This window comes from Cyprinodon variegatus, unplaced genomic scaffold (assembly GCF_000732505.1).
Source record: "Cyprinodon variegatus isolate N-32 unplaced genomic scaffold, C_variegatus-1.0 Scaffold103, whole genome shotgun sequence".
Taxonomy (NCBI): domain Eukaryota; kingdom Metazoa; phylum Chordata; class Actinopteri; order Cyprinodontiformes; family Cyprinodontidae; genus Cyprinodon; species Cyprinodon variegatus.
This window is the reverse complement of record NW_015150556.1, coordinates 1,028,536-1,042,915: the sequence shown is the minus strand read 5'-3', so window position 1 is coordinate 1,042,915 and position 14,380 is coordinate 1,028,536. Positions and strand designations below refer to the sequence as shown.

General features: G+C 36.0%; 1 long non-coding RNA gene across 1 annotated transcript in view; it reads right to left on the bottom strand.

Moving 5' to 3' along the window:
* Positions 1 to 5,582: 5,582 nt before the first annotated feature.
* Positions 5,583 to 14,380, bottom strand: part of LOC107084540 — a 47,067-nt gene continuing 38,269 nt past the window's right edge. Inside the window, exons 2-3 of the long non-coding RNA XR_001481230.1 lie at positions 8,598 to 8,977; positions 5,583 to 7,655 (exon numbers count right to left, since the gene is read on the bottom strand). This is a non-coding gene — a long non-coding RNA (uncharacterized LOC107084540). The remainder of the gene's footprint in view (positions 7,656 to 8,597; positions 8,978 to 14,380) is intronic.

The window sequence follows — 14,380 nt, the reverse complement described above, 5'->3', positions numbered from 1 at the left end:
CTGTGGCCCAACTTTCAATGGCTCTGGGGGGCTTACGGACTGTTTTTAGCCCCCTACTTTTCAGAGGCCTCTTCTCCTTCTTCACCTGGTGGATTGCTGCCTGTCTTTTCTCCACCTCTATTTTTGGCCTCTTCTACCACCAGTATCTAATGGCAGCATAACAGTAGCAGCAAACTTAAAATGCGGCATTTAAACCTCTACAGTGCTACAACCGTATGTTGGGAACGGACTGACAAAGACTTTATGTGGGGCTACCGAGGCCTACTCGTTACTCTGCTCCTCCATTCTTACTCCTCCTCGTCTCTGACCGCCTCAGAACAACTGATCATATCATCAAAGCTCAGCTCTTGGTTTTATTCCCAGTGCTTCCTCCACAGATGACTGTGAACTTTTGATTTTACTTGTAGAAAAGTGATGTTTTTATTCATTTGAGCAGCAAATGCTGGAAGTCTTTATAAGGCTTATAATCATAAATTGTGAGAAATAAATTAATTTCATCACTAAAGTGACATAGCTTTAAAAAACAAATACTACAGACATCTTTATGAATTTGAATGATAAAACAGTTGTTAATTGTAGTGGACACTTTTTAAAATGTGGACTTTCATGCAATTCTGCATTGTTTTATAGAAACTGGGGGCTAATCTGATTTATTCACAGCAGCCCTCATGTTATAAGTCTTTAATCTTAAACGGATTCAGATTCATGGTTTGTAAAAAAAAAAAAAAAATAATAATAATCCTAAATGTAGCTTCTTTACTGCTCAATGCAGATCAGTCAGAATAGGATTTAAAAATGTTATCCTAACCTTTAAACAGTCTCTTATTTTAATGGTTGTCAGGTCATTTTTAAAATAGAGCATCAGGCTCGGGATGGTATGAAAATAATAACACCACAGTTTGAATAACATACTGTAACATGAATATAAAAAAAAAAAATCAACAAAAAAATTTAATAGATAATCTTTTTTTTTTAATGTGAAATCAGAAGTTCCTACTGCTGTTAAGCTCTCAGAACATATTGTTTATAATGCTACTCTAGGCTCCATAGCGCTGGAGAAATGGCTCCTTGGACACTTTCTCTGGTTTTAAAGGAATTTCAATATAAATAATAAATGAAAATTTTAGCAGTTTTTAAATCCTTGCTACTGACTTGGTACCAGTAACTTGATAATGCCTGAGTTATTTGAAAACTTTCTGGAACTATGGAGTATGATTGGGCAGACACAGACATGCAATCTGGGAACCAGGGTAGATAAAGCCTCAGTTTAAATTAAATGCATTGTAAAGAAGCTACATTTAAATCTGGATTGTAGTAATCAGACACTTTTTAATGTCTTTTTAGTAGTTTGTTTTTTCTGTATTTGTTGGGAAACTGATATCTACCTTACTTTGTTCACCTTTTTTTTGTCTTGCTTAAGTGCTGGTCATTTCCGCCCTTCTGTAAAAAGCCAATAAAAAGATATATCTCATGATTATGACTTAGCTATAGCTATGACATCATTATGAGATATAAGTTGTTGGTTTTTCCGATAGTGGCTAAAACAGGCTTCCACATTTCTCCCCTTCACCAGGACTTAATGTTTCTATACCTGACTTTTTCAGGATATGAGAAGAGGTCGTTTTGTCGTGAGACGTGTTCAACATGCATCACTTTCTGTCCAACTTAGGGGCTATATTTACCCACTTTGACGACCAGTGATTCAAATAAATACTCTGTAATCCACTCATAGTGTACTGTAAGAAAATGTCTTGTGACTTTCCCTGCTGGGGATTACTCATATTTCTTATGGTTTTAATCGCAGATCATAATGTGTCATAACTGGCCAAAAAAAGGGATCTAAACCTCCAATATAATTATATATTTAACTGTTTAATTTATATTTGCAATAATTAGTTAACTACCTAATGAATTTAACTGTTACTTTATATCGAACACATGGATGTAAACTGGTAGAAGGTTGAGACCAAATGACAGTTGGTACAAAAATGGGTTATTAGTTCTGTCTTTAAATGTTAGAATTTTTTTTTCTTTAACAAAATGACCTGCTTTTTGTACCTGAAGTGTCTCACATAGTCTTAAAACTTTATATTAAGGACCAGAGAATCTTAACTGAGGTTGAAAGCATGGCAAACAAGAGCTGTTCTCACAAAAGAGCAAAGTGAAACCATACTTCCTTGCCCTGAAGTTCAGGTGGTTGACTGAGTTTAAAAAGAATAAAAAGGATTTCTGATGTATTTAAAGTTTAGTTTGTTGCTTTCATGGTTTTACGTGAGCCATTTTAGTAGGTGTGTGATGAGATGAATCGGTTTTATGGTAGACCAACATGGGCTCTGTCGGCGCCCGGCGTCATGTCCCTGTCTGCTGGTTTCGTGTTCTCAGCTGTTCGTCAGCGCTATACTCAAAGGGCATTTTGATGAAAAGAGTCAGCTGCTGTCAAGATTGCACAGTTTGTTCCGTTTTTTTTTTTTCTTAACCATCAAATTGAAGAACATGTTTGGTTTTGTTGGTTTTTCTGTTTGTTTTTTGGTTCACAAATATACATTTTAAAATTGTGCCAAGTAAAGATCGTAATACCCAACAATCTTTTGCTAAGTTGCTGTAGGTTGTATTTCTGCTATTGTGGGAAACTGCACTGGAACACTGAGGCCTTGAGTTTTCTGGAGATCTGACTAGGTGCATTATGGAATTACTACTGTAGTTTTGGTTCAAACAAAGACTACAGGTGTTCACTAGATCTTAGTGGAAAGTGTTAGGTTGGAAGGAAAATATGCGCACAAGAAGTCAATGTGCTGTTGACTTCCTGGCCAACATGGTTGCCCGGTGTTGTTAGGAAGTAGGACGCAAAGTTTTAAGTTCTCTTTGGTCCAACTCTTTACGTTTGAGCTTCATTTTTGATTGAGCTCTGGTTTATGAACTCCAGTTTTAAGTGTTATACACAACTACATATTCTAGCAACACCATATCAATTTCTTTTTCTGTGTTGGCTTTAGTTTGTATCTGTTGGAAACAGTGGGGAATATGCTCATAGTGAATGTATCAGTCCTGCCTAATTTTATAATTAATTGATTTGAGTTGATTTTACCCCATCATTAACTCCACATCACTGCAATCCACACATTCCTTGTCTAATGTGTTTAATCTGAATCTAATGTTGGTATTTGACCTAATCGTTTTTTCCATTGATTTTGGGGGGTTTTGTATTTATTTGCTGAAGCCTATGAACATTTCAAATTAATTGTTTTTTATTATTGAAGTGCAAAATGGCTTTTTTTTTTTCTTTGTGTTTGACAAATCAGTGACAGATTAACTTTTATTTAACCTCTTGGTCTGGGTAGTTGAAATATATTTAGGATATTTTCAGAATTCACTGTTCAGATGAATGGTTCTGATGATTTTCAGGTTGTTGTTTTTTTTACCAGTGAAAATGTTTATTACTTATTTTGGATTCACAAACTAAAATAACAGACATTGTTTCATGTATTTATTTCTGCTTTAGATTTTGTCTTGAATAAATTATCTTCTTTACTATGTCACTTTTTTTTTTATTTTACACGTCATTGTAAGGTCCTCGGATGTGGTTATGAGGTCCTTGGATTCGACTTGAATTGAAATCCCTAAATATAAATTTTTTCCCCTTTTTTCATTATAAACTTTGTTACCAAACAACAAAAGAAACCAAAATGTGAATATAGTTATATATTTATATATATGCTTTTATTTTATCTATAAGATCATTCAGATCATCACCCCAGAGCAGATTTAATGTAGATTAGGTTGTAATACAGACTTTTGAACCATCATGCAACAGCTTTCTAACAGCAAGTTTTGGAGATTTTTAACCTCACCTGACTATTCTCTTTGTGTTCTTGTTACCACAATTCTGTGGGAATGGGAATTGTTTTGTTTCAATAAAAACAAAAAATTGGTAAGATTTTAATATATCTTTAGTAGTGAGGGCATGGAATGATTTTAGATCTGTTTAGGTACGGTTACTTTTCTCCTCGAAGATTTGAAGGGACACAGCAGACCACTATACAAAGTGACAGACAAAAATAAACATGTTATTCAACTCAGTAAACAGGAAATGGGAACTCTATATGCCCATTGGTAATATGAAGATGGTAAACAAAGCAAAGCATGTCAGATTTATTTTGAATGATTGTTTAAAAAAAAATAAATGGATCCTTTGTTTAGGGATTGTCCTCAATAGCACTTTCTCTTAAGATGCATATTCACCTAGAAAGCTCCACTTGGTGAGCAAAAAGCAAAGATATTAGAGCAAAGTTACCGAGATATAAACATAATGGACATATATGAGCGATATTTCAGAACCTCCGTATCTGATGCAAGAGGTTCAGTTAGGAAAATGAAATGGTAATTGTGTTAGACCTTTGTGTGTATGAAATGCTCCATGTCCTTGTTCAATCTATAATATTGATTTAAGCAGTCAGTGGTCATTGATTTGCTTTTCCTTGTTAACTGTCTCCATTCTCCAGGGAAAGATTTGTAGACTTAGGGATAAAATGACAAACACTCCCAAAACTCCTCTCAATGCACGCTGTTCGCTGGGAACAACATTGGGGCAGTTAATACAGGACGAGTGGCATTGTCCACATGAGCGGGAAAACTGGGCCGATGCATTCACTCATAGGTAGACAGATCAATAAGACAGCCTCCAAAACAAACCACTGGAGAGGCTCCTTTATTCCTCTTGAGTGGGGCCTTTTCACAGAGGGCCCTTCTTCGCAGCGCGCCGTGGAGCAGAGACCCCCACCCCTTCATCACCACAACACAGCATGAGGAACCGAGAAGCTTCTGAAGGGGTCGACGCTACAAAAGCGGGCTTTCTGTCTAGCACAGAAGGGCTAACCCATCCCGATGTTGATTGTGAGAAGCAGCAGCCATACTTACTTGATTGACCTGACCTTCTCTCATGAATGGTCGAAAAGAGCACTTTACATTGCTTGACCTCCTGTTACCAATTTTTAGGTGTTTTTTTCCTTTTCAGTGATACTTTCAATTAAAAGAACGAAAAAAAGCATTTGGAAAGGTGTTTTTTTTTCTCAGAATGCCAATTATAGAATGGCTGAGTGAGATCATAGCAATCTTAATATAAAACATTCAATCACTCTTTTTCTAAACCATCACAGCAATTAAAGCAGGAAAAAAGTGTTTACTGGTGTGTAGTATAACTGACCTTTTTTTTTTCTTGCTTTCACTACTAATTAGTTTAATTTGTTATATATTTACAAGAAAATTGATTAATTTTTTTATTAGACATCCATAATAATTGAAGATATGTAAAAAAAAAGTATTTGTCATGTTCATAAAGATTTCATCTAAAGGTTAAGCAATTTCAGACTAATAAACCATATTTGCAAAAGATTTACCTTCAGTAATGAGTGAAATTTGACAGTAGGGATTTGATTTATTTAAAAGAAAACGAGATTCAAGGTTTTTGTCATTTGCATAGTCATAAAATAAAGCACTAAGAAACAAGGAAGAGTTTTGTTGCATTTTATTAAAAAATAAATGGAAACGACTTTTAAAATATACATAAACAGTATGAGAGTGTTTTAATAAAAAAGGAAAAGGAAAGCAGACTGCAGGCCGTGCCAAGAACATATTGGTGTATTGATATCAAGTGACATATATGTTAAACACATTTTTAAAAATACATTTAATAAATATTACTACATGGTATTAAACACATTTTCAGTGCCATATTTAATTTGTTTTGTCTTTCAGTGATTGGGAACATCAGTTAATATGATACTTTTTTCCCCCAACTTATGCCAGAGCTTATTCACCAACGGCCAATGTTGAGGCTTTCATTATTTATTTCACGATTAACAGAGGGTCCAGCACCAACAAAGACGGAGAAAGATGGGCAAAGAAAATGTGACCCTGTCCTTGCAAACATTGTTAACATCTCAACTTAGTTAAAACCTAAAATCTGCTGCCTTGTGCCTGAGAAATGAAATGACTGGCTGCCCTTGAAGTAATCACCGCTCCTCTCAGATTATTTTAATCTTTGATTAGCATTGTTGGGTTTGGGGTTTCCATCCTTCATTGTTGCGTGCCTTTAATTAGCGCCACATACAGAGTAGAGATGTGTGCATAATCTTCCTACTCCAGTAAATCAAAGGCTTTCTCAAAGCAACATTTTTGCTCACTTTCTATGCTCTATTTACAAGACAACTCATAAGTTGTCCCTTTTATAAACAGCATTCAGGCACAAATTTAAATGACAGAATATTGAATTCCAAAAATGCCTGAATATTTTTTTCATGGATTCCACAACAATAAAAAATAATCAAAAAATATTTCCCTGAATGTCCCACTAAAACAGATGCCTCCTTCACAACAAAAAGCAACAGGATGGACTGCCCTCTAGTGCCACTGCCTGAGCGTGGCACATTAAGGATGGGGATGGGGGGCACACACAACATGTGCAGCAGCAGCTGAGTATCTGCTTCTGCTTTTCAGTGCCGACCAATCACAGAGCCCAATGCTAACTCGTTCATACATCAGGTTGAACAAGCTGGCGAATGCAAATGCTCTGGGATCAAGGTGTCTCCTTGGTAGTGTTGCAGCACTTGTTTCCTCCCTTTCATGTTAAAATGATGAGAGTAATAATGTGGCCGGAGAACAGGCCTCACATTGAGCCGGAGGAAGGATGAGTGTAGATGAGATCTTTGATATGGATATGTTATTGCCATTCATGCAGCAGTCTCAATGACCGTTCATTAGGAGGATTTTTGGCACTTGAGTGAATGTGGGACTTGAGCTGGAATAAAGGCGCTGCACATGATGTTGCCTGTTTCTTCTTTGAGCTACATCTGAAATAAATGATGAAATAAATAATATACCAAATTCATTATTCTGCATTGTTCTACCCACACGTGTGAGACAACCAGCTTTCCTGCTCTGCGTGCGTCCGCTTCAGTGGAGCTAATTTTCAATGTTAGATTTTATTAGGGAAATGATTCAGCCTGCATTCATATAGCAATTCCACCCCCAAGCCATCATCATATGGCGATAAGGTCAGCCAATGTTTCTAATTAAGACAACATAAATATCCGTGTCTTTGGGAATTGTGAAAGTGTTTGGAATAAGGACGATAAAATAGTGATTCATGCTCTGAATTACAGATATTTTTTCAAACAGTTGGTTACTGGAATTATATTTATTTTATTTAGATTGATATATTACTGTGCATCAGTGAGCCTATATGTATGGGTATAAACTCTCTTTGTTAGAAAGTAAAAAAAAAAAAATCAGAGATTTCAGTAATACAAGAATACCTCTCTACATATTGTCTCCTTGTGCTTAAAGAAACAAAAAAAACAATTCTATAAAAATACCTTAAACAGTTTTGGCGAAAAACTTTTTCACCGTTTGCATGTGAAAAAGGAAATTGCCCTTAAGTTTGCTACTTGATCTTGTTTGCTTGTGAGAAACGTAGATATTGACACGCTGCTGATTCAGACAACCTTTTTGACCTTCTTGCAAAAGCATGTCAGGCAGAGGATGGAGGGTTGCTGGAGTTCTTTGGAGTGGTCCCCTGGGAGACTGACCCCTGGACACCAGAGACAAACCCGTCGTGCTGCAGACACATGTTGACAGTCCGTTCACTTCTACTGTCTTTCCTGTAGGGAAAAAAAAAAAAGTTTAAACCTTTTTAGGACAGATATATGCAGACATTTTAATGCTCTCATTTAATACACATTTAATAAAGGTCATGCCCTTATCGTTTTGCATGTATAAGAAAAAATGTAGGATTTTGTCTCATTTGACCAAAGCCTCTTTGTTCACATTGTAACTCTTTTTTCATTTAGCTTATGGAAAACTGCAGAGGATATATAGCCTATCAGGATGGAACAGTTTCTATGTATAAATGTATGTACAAGAATGCATGTTGTATCCACCTTTATTATTAACATATTGACAGCTATTTAGGTAATTTAAGAGAGTTATCTAAGTTTTATTAACAAAAAATGTCTAAAACTAATATATGTAGTGGTGTGTCAATTTTTTTTTTAAATCCTATACTGTATACTAAAGTTTGTAATGTGTGTCAAAATTTATCTGAAATGTTCTTTGGGTGATTAATTGACAGTATTTTTTATGTGTGATATTACCTGCTTAAAGTAGGCTCTCATATACACCAGAAACTATAAATGATTGAATAGCCTTAAAAGGAAACTTTTTGCCTTTAAAACACTTTACTCAGGAGTATGAAAAAGGAAAAGCTTAAGAAAAAAAAACTGGCACACTCATCACTCTCAACTTTGTTTTTAAATGAAAGATTGAAAATTGCATTTCACTTCTCAAGCATTACAATGAAGACGTAATATAGAAATAAGACATTTTCTTCCATTACTCTCTCAAAAGGGCTATTATCTGGTAAAGGTGAATGCATCCTGAGCAAGAAAAGCAACTATCATTCATCTTCTGCAATGCATGGCTGTAAATTATGGCATTATCTGCACTGCCACAGAAAAGAAAGGCTGAGATGAAGAAGGGTTTTGAAAATAAAGAAAATGATGTGGGTTGAAAGGAAAAAGACAAACTGTTCTACATACACACACCCTTCGGCGTGAAGTCAGTGAAAAAGATTAGGCTGGGCCTCATCCGGTGGGGCCTGTCAGATTTATTTCCGACATCAAGGAACTCTCTCCTCTCTCCCAGTCTATATCCATCAGAGCTCTGTCTGATTTCAGTTTGGCCAGAGCTGCTGCGCTTGGAGGCTCAGAGCAGAACTTTGTGGAGGTGTGTCTGTACATTCATGACTATGTTTCAGGAGGAGTCTGTAAGAAGCAGTAGTTGCCAGGGCACAGGGCCCCTTGGCATTCTGCCATGTCTGGCATCCCGGCGTGCAGTGGAAGCACCAGTCACCAGTGGAGGTGAAAAGCAGTGACACTGAGATGAAAAGGGGCTCCCCCCCACCACCACCGTCCCGTCCTCAGATCTGTTAGAAAATAATGAAAAAGACAGACGGATATGGGGAGAAGACGAAAGAGAGACTTTTAGGAAGCGTAAAATCGCTCTCACTGTAGTTCATGTCAATATGTCTCACATTTGAAATCCTTATTATAAATTGGGGTGTGGAAAAAGAAAGGGGGATGTGTTTTCATTGTTCAGGGACATGTGCTGTCTCACACACACTGTTCCCCTTGCCCAGACGCCTGTGCCACACCACCCACCTCTGTCGTTCTGCAATGTGTAACCTAGCAACTATTTAATTAAAATAGCATCAGCAAAGATAGAGGCTTTCCCCCCCTCCCTAGCAGGGATTTTCTCCAATCTCAATGCTTCTCAGTGCACCATGAATCAAAAGTGACTCTGTGTCTGCCACTATATTGTACCGCCCCCCCTCCCCTCTTTGATTCTGCATTTGGCTGTTTCCACAAAACTAACGACTTGCTTCACTGACTGACACAATGCATGTGGATAACATGTACAGCATGAGATGTTAGAAATGATGATTTCTAATGTGGGGATTTACACAAGAATCTCACTAGACATCACTAAGAATCCAAGTTATTCACATATAAACATAAATCAAAACAAATTAGTTCACTAATTACAAGAAAAACAATGAGTATTTATGGAAATCATAGTAAGCCCAAAAATGTTTGGAAAGACATTTTTTACAACTGTTCACAACTTATCTTTATAAAATACACTGATTTAAATTCGAAACTTATGGATTTTTGAGTGAGCACCACTGATACTGTTATTTAGAGGCACTTTTTTATGATGTATGCAGAGCAAAAGAGCAAACCATCAAAAAGGTCTAAAAAAAATAGGTCTTCCAATAAAAGAAAAAAAAAAACCTTACTTTATTAGCTACAGTTTTACACAGAAACCATAAATGATGGACTCTGCTGAAGAAAAGCCTGCTACTGTATAGCTAGTTTAAGGCTAGGTAATTTTAGCAAAGTAATTGTAATATTTGGAAAAATTGTTTGATCGGCACAAAGACAGCAAAAAGTATGTTTAGAATGATAATGTTTTTCTTTTTTTAAAAGCATGCCAAAATCGAAAAGTTAAGAGGAGAACATCATGGTGTAGAACTGTCTCTCACCACATTGCATACCTCCTAAAACTAAAGGCAGGATTAATGTACTGGGATATTTTTAAACAGAATTCTAAGACAGACTATCCAATAGAGAGTTTTTCAGTAGCGCAACGATTTAAACACAATGGCAATTAAACTCTAAATGAAACAAGGTTATAAGACTGCTAGAAAGACCAAGGCAATCAATTGGGTTGAAAATTAATAAAAAAAAGCTTAGGATCAAGTAGTGTCAATGATCTGAAGAAAGTGTGTGTTAAAAAATGTGTTCAAATCATACCTGAGCAAATTATGCAACTCATTTCTGCATGCTTGTCGTCTTATTAAGCTGCCATTACCCAAAAATGGTTTTATTTAGTAGTAAATAAGTTTTACAAAGTGTTTTCATAACTAATTTCCTTTTTCATTCCACTTCACGACATATTAATTGATGTATTCCTTGTTTTTTTTATGGATTTATTTACTATTGTTAATCACTTTAGTAGTTACAACCTGTGTGAATAAGATGTGAATAGCCCAATTGAAAATAACAATACACAATGTAATCCATGCTTATTTTCAACAGTGTTTGCGGCAGACTGACTCTATGACTGAGGCTCAAAGATTCAGTGTTGGACCTTATTCTACTGCAGCCAAGGTCATCTACCTCTCCGTCCTTCAGAGAACTCAGTCGGAAATTAATAAAAAACACCTCCCCTTCAAGAGTCCTCCTCCTACTTCTCTTGTTATTCGTCTACCCTGCTTGTACCACCGTTTTCTTCTTTGTATGCCAAAACACAGCAGCGCCTGTTCCAACCTGAAAAGAGGCACCTCTTACCATGCTCTACATGTGTGCCAGGCTCGGGCAACACAGAGCAATTAGAAGAAATGTGAAGCAGCTCTACATGTCAGCGTACGCCACACTCACTGCCACTCAAACTGCATCTATGGGAAGCAAACAATGGAACAATGTTCTAGTATAGCTGTCAAAACAGAAGGCCTTGGTTTTGTTTTCTCTCATCCCTTTTTCTCACCTGTGTTGATACCCTAATGTGTCACAGAGCTGCAAAGTTAGCTGCCCTTTTCTTGATTTTCTTTAATGTCACATTGCTACCATGCAGGTCATGAACAAGATTCAAACGGGACCTTTTTAGTTCCTCTCTGTGGGAGGAACAAAAAATGCAATGCACTGAAAGTCATTGTAAATGGCTCTAATGATCCAGCATCAAAATGGGAACATTACAGGGTTCAACTCCGTCTAAGGGACCTTCATGCTTTCTTCCAAAACAATGACATATTTCTGCCTCTTATATCCTTCCCACCTTCGTTTTTCATTGTCTCTATTTCCTTTACACACATTTCCAAAAGACATTTTATATCAGGAAAAAGGAATGAAAGAGTCAGAAAATGTAAAATGGATCCCATCACATGAATGCTTCTGCCTAATAGTCACTGAGAAAATCACTCTCTACCCAATTTAAGAGGATTCTGCCACTGGACCCTTCTTTGTGTGATCTTTTCAATTAAATGTATCAGTGAAAGAAAATCCACTTGGCTTGAATATATTCAAACTTGAGCATTAGTCTGGCTTCTGCTACAGTGATAGCAAATCAGATGTTAATTAAGTCATGCTTCTAAATCAGATTTTTTATATTTGCTCAAAAAAAAAACAATTTTTGTCATCCTTTTACTTTAAATAGAAGCAAGAAATACAACAATAAAATGTGCAAAATTTTCCATCTTTCCAACTTTGTTCTATTAGCTTGGAGCAAATGCTACAAATAGATTTTAAGTTACGGTAATGCATCAACACTAAAATCTCTATTTAATATGATTTTAGTGTTGCTAAAGCTAGAGCTTTGTTGTGTTTTTCTCATATCAACAAAATTTTACATACATGCTTGGAAATATACAGTTTTTTAAATTCATATAATATTTTTATATTATTTATATTTCATGTTAGGCAAGTAAAGTTTGTATACAATCAAGAGGCAAAAAATTCAAATTACTGTACACGAGGAAAAATAAGTATTTTGCAAATGGCATACAGGCAACACAAATAATTAAAAAGAATAAAAGTGATTCATTGAAATAACATTATAATATTAATAAGGAAAAGGATAGATAAAAAATTAACGTTGGACTGTAAACTTAACTAATTTATGTTAAGATATCAGAGTCAGAGACCACATTTAACAAATACATTTTTATGCCCTGTTAAAGATACCTGGAGTTCAGTCCTTTTACAGTTTCCTGGGAGTTTATTCCAGATTAGCATAAGAACTAAAAGCTGCTTCTTCATGTTTAAATCAAACTACTACCTCTAAGGGGAAAAAAAAGGTGAACATTTATTCTTCTTTATGTTAGATTACTTTAGAAAGTAGACTTATTCAGAATTGGAGGTCATACCTCAAAGAAACCAGAAATCAGTATTGAATTAGAAAATAAAAAGAATAGCAATGAAAATTGTCTAAAAGCCTTTACTTAGTAAAATTACAATAATGCACAGTTCAAAATATAGATACTTAAATAGCATTTTCTTTCTTTGGAAAAACCAAAAATCTCCATTTAACACATCTTTAAAATGCTACTGTGTTCTCCCCTTTAAGCTGTAGTCCATATAGCTTATGTAAATCTTGGAGAATGTGTGTTCACACAGCGATTTGCATAATGGCACATGATTTTGACAGAGAGAGGGACCCCTTGACATTTTTATAATGGCACTTTACAGGGTGGACAAGGTTGGGGGCAGGGTGGTAAAATGCAAGGCAGTAGTTATGGAACAAAATATTGGGGCCTGTAGAGTATCTGCAAGCCAAGAAGTGAGACAGTGATTCCATGGTAGGTTGTGTTATTAGGAACGTCGTGTTCCATATCAGGACTTCTAAAATGAACAGAGATGTAGACGTATGTGTGTCCTCATTTGAAATGTATTCCATTTTTAAAAAATACAAAAAATGAATTGATTTTATTAAACTTCTGATTTTCTATATCTATATTATTGCTAATATTTGGTCATGTTACATTCTAATTTCTCACGAATTTGTGTCGCACCAAGTATCACATATTTATGCTCTTTAATGTCGGAGTATCTCCCTCCCCCACCACTACCACACACACATATACACACACTCCTCCCTCCAGGCGTAACAGTTGGTCTCTAACAGATTTGCACAACTACCACATCTATGGAATACGTCAAGGTCAGTAAGGAGAAGAGCATCCTCTTAGTATGATGCTGTTGGCACTGTTTGTTTTTTTCAGCCATGTATGGTAAAAAAATGCATTTTCCACATCTGTGACTGCCACATAGAATTCATGGAATTTGTATGGCTTTATTTCAACTAAGACTTTCTCTTTTCCACTTTTCAATAGTGGACACATTTCTGCTGTTTAGAACTATTAGTGGATTTTTGCAGCTCCCATGCAGCTCTTGGCTGCTTCTCTGAATGTGCTTCTTAGAGCAAAACCTTTACCAACCAAAGTTTAGCATCTGGAGCAGTTCATGCCAGTGTGAACCCAACCTGGACCCTAAAACAGACCAGAAAACTATACCCTGCCAATCTTAGCGCAATATATCCCAATCTGTGCTGTTTGCTTGCGCTGTGAATGCATACCGTCCCAGCAGAGCAGGAAATAGAAAGATGGATGAGATGTAAGAGCATGTGGGTAAAAGAAATGGAAGAAGAATAAAACAAGAAGATGAATTTGAAGACAAAACTATATGAACATGTCTGGTGGGGCTACTTAGAGTGGTAAAGGTCCATAAGTTTATTTTCTGTATTTGTATTTTTCTTGATTAGTTCATACTGGAACAATATTGCTCCCTAAACACTCCCTTGAAACTGGAATTACATTGTTTAGCGAAAAAATGTCTAATTTAAAAATCTCTGTTAAAGCAAACCAGGCTGACTGAAGGGGTCACTTTTACTGATCTCTAGTGGGTTTAGATGGATGGTCAGGGATCGTTAGGCTCATAACTTTACTATAAGATAAGATAAGATATGCGACATTGATCTAAAAAAGATACATTCCCTGTCACAACAGCTCTTGGTGACACACAAACAGTGCAAAGTCGAGAAAGGTGCAAGAATAATTATATTAAGAATGCATGAAGGTATCTATGTACATTATCACTACGGTTGCTACTAAAATGTATTTTTTCTAGCCCATCAATCAAATTGGTAACTACCTTTTTGACTAACTGATTAATAATTGGATAGAAAAAGGTGCTTGACAGGTAAATCTTTACAGAACTCGAACCAGCAGAAGCGAAAACTAAACGACTCAAGAAATTCTGGATAGATTCCGAAA